Below are 9,846 nucleotides of genomic sequence, written 5' to 3' on the forward strand. Positions count from 1 at the left end.
GTTCACGATAACATTGAGTGAGAGGTCAGGCGAGGTAATCCTAAGGTTTTTTCCTTGCGGCAGGATCCTGCAAGAGTATCAAATGTCACTCTCCCATCCCCCACCTGCTCCCGGTTCCTTTCCATTTCTCTGGCACCTTCACTTTCTCGCCAAATTGCCCGCAGGACCTGGAGGTGCTTGCGGCAAGAACCCGAGGCGCCCCAGTCTGCCCGGCAACAGTGACGTCACTGCTTCCCCGCGGAGTATTGGTTGCTGGGAGCCTTTGGAGGCGGAGACTGCGGCGTTTACAAACAAGCTCAGTAGAGCTTCCCGGGAGCGGTGCGGAGAATCCAGTTCCTTCACTGCCCTTTCGCCCAGACTCACTGCCCTAGGTTACCGGCTTTGCTCCGCTACCTCTGCCTGGGTTCTCTGCTCTAGTCCGGCTTGGATTAGGCGGCCTGTAATGCTGCTTGGCCAATAGCTCAGGAGCCGGGAGACTCAGGTGGGCATTCTGGTCGGTACCTGGTGCAGTACCTGAGCGCACCCGCCCAGCGAAATTGCTCCGACCCCAGAAAAAGCGGCAGTGGCCATCTTGGAACAGCTGCCACTTTACTTACCGAGGCTGGCAATTATGGGATTTTTTTTTTTTCTCTAGAAGAGGAAACGACCCGGAGGGTTAAATAGGAGGTATTCCAGGACTCGTAACATTAGCTCCAGAATATGGGAGACACTGCATCTTCACATATCATAGGGTATATAGAAGCTTGGGATGTTTAGATTAAATTCCTGCTCCACCCAGCTGATTGCTAAACAGGTCACATTCAAATTTTCTGTCCTGTAGGAAGACAGTAACCTTGGATAGCTTTAAAAAGCCTCCGCTTCTTCATAAAACAGGAATTATGTCGCGGCAGACCTCTCCTGACCCGCCCGCTGCTCCCCTCAGCAGTGTACTTCCTCGATCTGCCTGTTCTGCTCCCCACTCTGTTTTTGGTGAATCCTCTCACCGCCCCTGGCATCTCTGGCCTGTACTCCAGTTCTGTATGCACAATTAAATAAATCTTTAAAAATAAAATAGGAATTATGTCACTCAATTTGTGGGGTTCAGGTGAGGCTCAAATGAGACATACGGTGCACAAAATGCTTAGGTCTGTGTGGGGTTCTCAGTAATCATCACCCGCCTACCTGTGCATAGGCAGTTAGGTCAGACGGCAGGACTGTGTATTGCTCTCTCGAGTACTCCCAGGTGTGGAGAATGAGAACCATATTGCTGAAAGAGTGAATTGCAAAGCAGAAACCCCGCCCTTAGTTTCCACTGATTTCCAGGTTGTATTCTCCTTTCCTGCAGTGGGTCTCCCTCCCTCCTCCACCCCCCCCCATCTCCTTGCCTTCTAACTCCTCTTGGTCAATGAAGACATTTTCCTTGACCACACTCATTTGGTAACTCAGAGATTGGTATTGTGATTATAGACTGCATTCTGGATTAAGGGCTTTCTTTATGTCCTGATTGGGAATTTCATGTGTCTGCTGGCCTGGAAAGGATTATTTTGAGAAACAGGGATGACTCACGATACAGTGACTTTAGCTGCTACTCAGAGGCCGGGCACAGGTGGATTCTGAAGCCAGTTTCTTCTTTCTCCTTCACAAGAGCAAGGTGCAGGTACTCTGGTTTCAGGAAGGGCACACACTTGTGTTTCTTACGGTTACAGGGCACCCCAGTGTGAACTGGGCCACTTGTCTATGGGGCCTCACCTGTGCGCTTAAAATTCCCTTGTATTGCAGACACACACAAAAGGGTCAAAATGGGTTTATTTACAAAAGGGGAAAAGAACAGGAAACAACCCAGGGAAAGAGAGAGATACAAAGTAACTGGAATACCTTACCAGCTCAGCTGACTGAAAACTGCTGTCATGCAGTCCCCAGAGCCAGATCCCGAGCGACAGCAAGAGATGCAAAGGCACCCTATTTATCCCCCAATGTCCCAGAATGCCTGCTTAGCTCTGCCTGCTTAGCTCTGCTCTTGGGTTCTCTCAGTTCTCTCCCTGGTACTGCTGGGAGTTGTAGTTTCCAATCACTGGAGTAGGGGGGTAGAGTCCAGAAAGCCAGAGTAGGGGTGGAGTCCACAAGTCTCTGCAAAGATCCTTTAGGACCTCCTTCCCCTTAACATTATCGCTATCAAGCTATTGTCAGCCAGTGAGGCATGAGTTCAATCCCTTTACAGGGAGGTGAAGGTACAGCAGACCTCTCCTGTCTTACCCGCTGCTCCCCTCAGCAGTGTATTTCAATCAGGCTGCTTGTTCTGCTCCCTATTCTATCTCTGGTGAAGCCTTTCATACACCCCCCCCCCACACACACACACTGACCTGTACCTCAGTTCTTACATGCATAAATAAATAAAATAATTTTTTTAAAAAGAGAAAAATGTGTGATGAGAGGAAAAGCTGTTATTTAATATATTTGACTATAAGATTTTAAAAAAGATTTATTTATTTATGCATAGAGAGCTGGAGTACAGGCCAGAGGTGTAGGGGCTGTGAGAGGATTCACCAGAGACAGAGTGGGGGCAGAACAGGTAGATAGACAAGGGCTAGCAGGGGAGGTCTGCTGTGCCATGTGGTCATCACTTCCAGGGTGGGGGATCGAACTTGCACTGAACTGGCTGCCTCTCTGCTCTCTTGCAGTGCTGTACTTTAACCTCCTGTGCCACCAGGGAGGGCCCTGACTATAAGATTTTTTAATATGCTTTTGAAGTGTTGGTTCAGGTACTGATTACTACCACCCCAAATGTCCAACCAACTTAGTCTGTTAATGCTGTTCCCGCAGAGAAACTTGAGGAGTTTGTAAGGAATTGGTAACCTATAAAGGGCTGGAGTACTAAAATCTGCTAGGGTGGAGTCAATGTGGAGATATGTGGTCTAGGGTTGAGGTGGTGTGGACGTGGGAACGGTGGTTTTGTTTTGGTGTGGTCATACTCCTTCTGGGGTGGCCTTGAAACCTCATTGTGATTTCAGCTACGCAGCAGCACAACTTTCTTGCCTAACAGGGTTAATCTGGGATATACACTATTGTATTCAAATCAGGGTTGGGAAACTGCTGTGAGACTTAATAGAAACTGGGAACTTTCCCACTATTTCATGTACTGGTTAATATATTTTCACAGTGAGCATATGGTATTTATGATAATGATTTTTCCTAAAGTTACAAAACAAACACCTGAAAAAGCTTAAGGAGCTTAAGGGAAAATGTTTAATTTCTGAAAGGGCCTAAGCGTCCTTGTAACTGGTGCCATCTAGTGGTTATACTAGGTCATTGCTATGATGTTGGCCATAAAGGAAGAGTGGTGGAACAGCGAAGTTCAACAGGGATAACTAGGTGAGAGTATTTTGTGGATGACATGCCATACTCAGTTGCCAATGTTGGACAGTGTTTATATTTAATGAACTCTAATCCATCAATTCTCACATTTAAATACTGGGTGCTGTGTAACATGCCAACCGGAAGAATCAACAATCAACGGAGGAAAAACTAATTTGTATTCATTGGGAGTTTGTACAGCTTCAAAACATTTTCTATGACTGTATTTGTTAGTCATCGTAACATGTGAGATAAGTATATCAGACAGTTGTATTTGATTAAAAGTGAAGCAAGTGACTAAGTTGAGGCCAGAGAGCTGTGAAGGGTCCAAGTTCAGCCAGATGTATTGACAGAGCAAGACCTGGAACCTGGACTTGAGGCTACCAACCCCGCATTCCTTCCCAGGTGATTCTGCTGCAGATGCAGGTGGAGGTTGTCAGCTAGATTTTGCATCTAGATATTTTAATAAGACTGATAGTTCTTATTAAGTTTTTCCACCAATTCTGTGGCTTTTGTTTTCTATGCCTTTTTATTATATTCCCCAAGCTGAACTCTTTCTAGAGAGTGGATTTTTAGTGACATTGTTAATTTATATATAATTTCTTCCTTTTTAAAAAAGATTTATTTATTTATGCATACAGAACTAGGGTATAGGCCAGAGGTGCAGGGGTGGTGAGAGGATTCACCAGAGACAGAGTGGGGAGCAGGACTAGCAGATCGACGAAATACACTGCTGAGGGGAGCAGCGGGCGGGTCAGGAGAGGTCTGCCGCGCCATGTGCGCCACCTCCTGGTGGGCAGGGATCGAACTCATGCTTCAGTAGCTTTAGCTTCTTAGTGCTGTGCTTTAACCCGATGCGCCACCAGGGAGGGCCCACTTTTTTCCTTTTCAACAAAACAAAAACAAGAAGAGGAGGCCTTCCTGGTGGTGCAAAGGGTTAAAGCGCAGAACTATGAAGCTGTCCACAGCCACTGCAGCACGAGTTTGATCCCCCTGCCAGGGAGCTGACCCACATGGCACAGCAGACCTCTCTTGTTTCACCTGCTGTTCGGCAATGTATTTCAGTGGGTTTGCCTGGTCGGCTCCCCACTCTGTCTCTGGTGAATCCTCTAACATCTTGCACCTCTGGCTATACCCCAGTTCTTGTAAGCATAGATAAATAAATTCTAAAAAAAATTAAAAAACAAGATTTAAAACTTTAACTTCCTCTTGTCTTCTAATCATCAGCATGTATATGTATGTAATTCCACCCCAAAGTAAGCAAATGTGACATTTTAATTAACATGCATAGCAAATTTATGTATCTGCTCTGATTTTAAATTGTGAACATGTAGCATGGATTTATTTCGCTCGCTTTCTAGATTCTAGTTTTAAAATTGATAGCCTATTTCACTCATCTCTATGATCTCAAAAATGACTTTGTGTTGAATAAATAAAAACCTATAATCAACTAAGCTTCTTTCCAACACTTAATATATTTTTTCTTTGTTTTTTTAATAGTTTATTTTTACATCATTTTGTGCCTTTTTCCATCTCAGTTGTAATCCCCATGGGCTTCCCACCATCAAATCACCGCATTCTATCACCATAGTCCATTACACTCCCCTCCCACTCCCCCCCCCCCATTTTTGATCCCATTTCCCCTCCACCCTGGAAAAATGTCTCTGGTATATAGTTGTTCATTATTATTATCCCCCCCCCCCGGTCCTTTATACTGCTGCCATGAGTGAAACCATCAGGTATTTTTCCTTTTCTTTCTGGTTTATTTCACTAAGCAATACTTAATATTTTTTATGGAAGATGACTAAAAAAATAGTATTTTCTTATCAACCCCTTAACAGTAGTGTCAATACATAGTTGGAAAAACATTCTGAGTTATCTTTTTTTTCCTCTTTCTGAGCAAGCCTTTTGAAGATATTCTCCTTTTTTAGGCAAGAATTTCCTTTTGCCTGTAGTTTGGTTATATCTAGCAAAACAACAAATTCATACAATATTTACCCAATTCTACTCCTAGGAAGTGATTCCACAGTTAAACCCTCACATGTGGAAATGACACATGTACAAGGTGGTTCAATGCAGCAATATTTATAATTTCAAAAGATTATGAACATCTTGGATCTCTCAAAAAGGAACTGATTAAGTTATGAGAGCCATCCAGTGGAAAATTACTTAGCTCAATAATAAAGTAAGAATTTTTTAAAAAGATTTATTTATCTATGCATACAGAACTGGGGTACAAAAGGCCAAAAGTGCAGAGGCAGTGAGAGGACTCACCAGAGACAGAGTGGGGAGCAGAACAGGCTGACTGACTGAAAAACACTGCTGAGGGAGCAGAGGGAGAGACAGGAGAGGCCTGCTGCACCATGTGGGTCAGCTGCCTGCTTGGGTATCAAAATCATGCTGAAGCAGCTGGGTTAGCTTAGTGGTGCTGGGCTCTAACCAATTGTGCCACCAGGGAAGTCCAAGCAAGAAAATTCTTATGGGTTGCTATGGAACAATCATCTCAATTACAGTTTACTGTTATTGTGCTCCATTTGTCTAAATGGACACAGTGTGTCCCTGGAAGAACACATAAGGAGCTGTTCCCCTTCGCTCTCCAGGAGGCTGCACTGGGGTGTCTTCCCTGTGTCCACTGGGAGGGGTCTGAGCTGTGACCTGGCCCCCAAGGACTTATGGAGGCAGAGGGAGCTGTTTTTGATAACCTCTGTGAGTCAGATACTTAACATGCACGAGTATCCTATTTAATCTCCACCACCCCACCAGGGCAGATACATCATTATCCCCATTATTTATTTATTTTAAAAGATTTATTTATGCATACAGAACTGGGGTACAGGCCAGAGACAGGGGCGGTGAGAGGATTCATCAGAGACAGAGTGGGGAGCAGAACAGGCTGACTGATGAAGTACACTGCTGAGGGGAGCAGCGGGCGGTCTGGAGAGGTCTGCCAGAATAGACCTGTGGATCACCTCTGGGGCAGGTGGGGATTGAACTCATGCTGAAGCTTCAGTTCTTAGTGCGGTGCTTTTTTTTTTCCCCCCAACCTGCTGCACCGCCAAGGAGGGCCCATTATCCCCATTTTAAGAGTAAGACTGAATAACTTTTTGTAGACCTTTGGTCTGTGGCTCCTGGGGCTTCCTGATTTATCTCAGGGCGGGATGCAGTAACAGTGTCCAGAGATGGGAAAGACTGAAGACACAAATGAAGACCTCATAGGGGAGGCTCATGACCTCTTGCCTCTGTGAAGGGCAGAGGAGCTGGTTTCTCTTAGCTGTCTTTTCCATCTTGCAGCCTTCTGAGCGGTTATTGGTGGAGGACAGTGAGAGCTTATTTTTCTGGCCTAGGAAAGGAAATGACTGTGTTTTCAAGGCCAGTGCAAACATATAAGAGCACCTCTTCTATTTGTAACATGAAACGCAAGCATTCGTTTTCTTGGCCTCCCTGAGTCTTCCAGGCCTGAATCACCTCTTCTCTCCCATCTGCTTCTCTATCATAATAAAATTTTTTCTGTGTTTCAAGTTTACAAAGCACCTACATTGTGGGAGCCTCAGAACTATAGTGAAGCAAAAGAGCAGGTGGAGGAAACTTGCCCCATTTTATAGGGAAGGAAGCCAGGGATCAGAGGAGTTAAGTCACTTGCTCATAATAGCTGCTGTTTATGAGGCTTTTACCACAGATTTGATTTTAGGGTATGTTCTTTACTTTAAATCATGCTGTCTTTTCCCTTTGCTTTGTTGCTTCTTCCATCTAAAGACTTGCTAAATTATATTGCCTGTAAAGCCGTTGCATCGCTGAGAAAGTCAGACATGACAACATCCTCTAAGTCATTTTCTGACCCTCTCCCTTCCTCCCTCCAGGCAAGGAAACACAGAGCTTAACTCTCTTTGCTCTTCTGCATCAAAAGTACATGTAAAAAAAAAAAGACAGTTTATAAATAAACAAAATAGACTGTAGGCATCCCACACAAAATGGAATAAAAATGACCTTGGCAACTAGGTTTTTAAAATTGAACAACCCACACTTCATTAGAGAAGTGTGAATTGATTTTATTCTAACTCCTTTTAAAATAAAACAATTTACTTTCTAGCTGATTGAGTTCACAAAGAAAGATGTAACCACCAATTTGACTCCATAAATAAAAACAAGCCACCCCCGAAAACAGTTCCACATTTTTAAAAGACTTATTTATTTATGCATACAGAACTGGGGTACAGGCCAGAGGAGCAGGGCGGTGAGAGAATCACCAGAGACAGAGTGGGGAGCAGAACAGGCTGACTGATGAAGAACACTGCTGAGGGCTGTAGCAGGCGGGTCAGGAGAGGTCTGCTGCGTCCTGTGGCTCACCTCCACCTGCCCTGTGGCTCACCTCCACCTCCACGGCTGGGGATTGAACTCACACTGAAGTAGCTGTGGCTCCCTTGCAGGGCTGTGCTCTATCTAACCCATTGTACCACCTGGGAGGGCCCAACAGTCCCACTTGTTTTTATTCTCTAAGGTATGGAGAAGATGTCACCTCTCAGCGCCCATGGAGGAAGTGACTCGGAGTTAAATTGCAGGCAAGCAGTGTGGTGGCTCAGTGCATGCCAGCTGGGCCTCTATCTCCTGCATTTCATTCTCCTTCCTGACCAGGTCCCCATCTCCCTGCCCTCACATTCACCTCCAGTCTACTCTGTACTCTCCCCTCACAGTTTCCTAGAGTCAGACGCCACATTATCCCCAATACTCTTAGTTAAATCTTCGAAGCTAAAACATCGAAGGCAACTTGCTTGGTGCTTTTCTGCGGCTAGTGTCTATGTTCCCCACCATGATTCCACTTGGCCTAGGTGTAGAGAGGAAGATGGTGTGCTGGGCCCTGGGCCGAGGATGTAGAATTGTGAGCACAGGCGGCTGCCAGCAGGGCGCTCCTCCCCTAGTCTGGCTCTGAAGGGCTGCTGGGTCTTGGTCTCCCTCTTTTCCCTGCCCCCTACCCCCATCCAATTGGTTGTGTTTATCCTCACTGGGAGTTCTCCACCTTTGCTCCTATTTCACAGTAGAATCTTGGAGTAAAACCAAGGAGGCTAACCTTTGGAAAGGCCCTGTCTTTCTTTCTTTTTTAAAATTTACTTATTTATGTACGCAGAACTGGGGTATAGGCCAGAGGTACAGGGGCGGTGAGAGGATTCACCAGAGATAGAGTGGGGAGCAGAAGTACACTGCTGAGGGGAGCAGCGGGCGGGTGAGGAGAAGTGTGCTGCGCCATGTGGGTCACCTCTAGGCAGGCACTGAAATGGCTTTAGCTTTGTAGCCCTGTGCTTTAACGGGTGGTGCCATGAGGGAGGGTGGAAGGGCCTTATCTTAAGAGGAGCAGGAAGAATAGCTAGACCACCTCTAGTAGCATCTCGCTATACTAGCTGGCCACGTGGACAAGAGCCTGAGTGTAAGTCATGCCTTTGATGCCAGCAGAAGTCAGGATGTGGGAGAGAAATAGGGAGCCTGCCATACCTACTGTTGCAGAGAAAGCTTCAGTTTGCTGATGGAAGTACTCCTGGTGGGTAAGAAGGGTACAGGCTGCAGCATGTGGAGAGAGCACTGCAGCACCTGAGAACTCTGCAAATAAGTGAATAAGCAAGCAAAATAAGATGCTGCACATGATATCTGCAGATAAGCAATGGAGAAGTCTCCTGGCAATGGAGAAGTCTCCTGGCAATGGAGAAGTCTCCTGGCACTGGACCCTGCCTGTGGCTCAGTGGTGGAGGTGGGGTTGAGGGGCCCTCCCCCTCCCCCTCCTTCTCCCCTCTCCCCCCTGCTTTAGGGCACAGTGGATCTGCTCCTAACAGAAAGCCTCACTAGGTCGTGATTCCCCCGTGGCTGATATGCAGAGGACTCTGAGGAGACCCTAGATTCCTTGGAGGAGTTTCCCTCAAATGGTCACTGGGCTAAAAAGGGTCTTGGGAGCCAGATAAATGAAATGTTTTCATCTTGCTTATTACAAATGAGGCATTGGGTCAATTGCTAAATTCCTTTGAGTTTCAGTTTATATGTGAACTAGAAACAACAATATATATGTCAGAGAAATTATAAGGAGCAAGAGGGATCATCGAAGTACAGTGAACAGTCCCAAACAGGTTATAGTAAAATAAATACTATTGGTATACTCCTGGAACCTACAGCGTGGAAGGATTTACATGCACACAAAGTGTCACTGTGATGGCCTTGGAAGCTGATTTCACCAAAACGTAAAATGTCTTTGATAAACAACAAGCCATTAACAAAAGACAGGCAACAACACACAACGAGACAAATAGCTAAGACATCAACAGTCTTGGAAAGGGGTGTGACACTTCTGTGCAATCGAGTGCAAGTGGATCTCTGTGTCAGGAAATGTCTTCGTTGTTCTTTTGATAAGCTCTGACCACGTAGCAGGTACAGCCCTCGTGGTGGGGGTTCAGTGAGTGCCACACTTTAGGGCTCTGGCCTCAGGGAGCTTACAGTCAGCTCAGAAAGCAGACATTGAATAGATGATTCCATACTTATTTT

At 45.7% G+C, this 9,846-nt stretch overlaps 1 long non-coding RNA gene across 1 annotated transcript in view; it reads right to left on the minus strand.

Annotated features, from left to right (window-relative positions):
- LOC105854513 overlaps window positions 1-9,846 on the minus strand; it is a 22,353-nt gene continuing 12,507 nt past the window's right edge. Inside the window, exon 3 of the long non-coding RNA XR_001146170.1 lies at window positions 1-67. This is a non-coding gene — a long non-coding RNA (uncharacterized LOC105854513). The remainder of the gene's footprint in view (window positions 68-9,846) is intronic.

This window comes from Condylura cristata, unplaced genomic scaffold (assembly GCF_000260355.1).
Source record: "Condylura cristata isolate star-nosed mole 26May11 unplaced genomic scaffold, ConCri1.0 scaffold00046, whole genome shotgun sequence".
Classification (NCBI taxonomy): domain Eukaryota; kingdom Metazoa; phylum Chordata; class Mammalia; order Eulipotyphla; family Talpidae; genus Condylura; species Condylura cristata.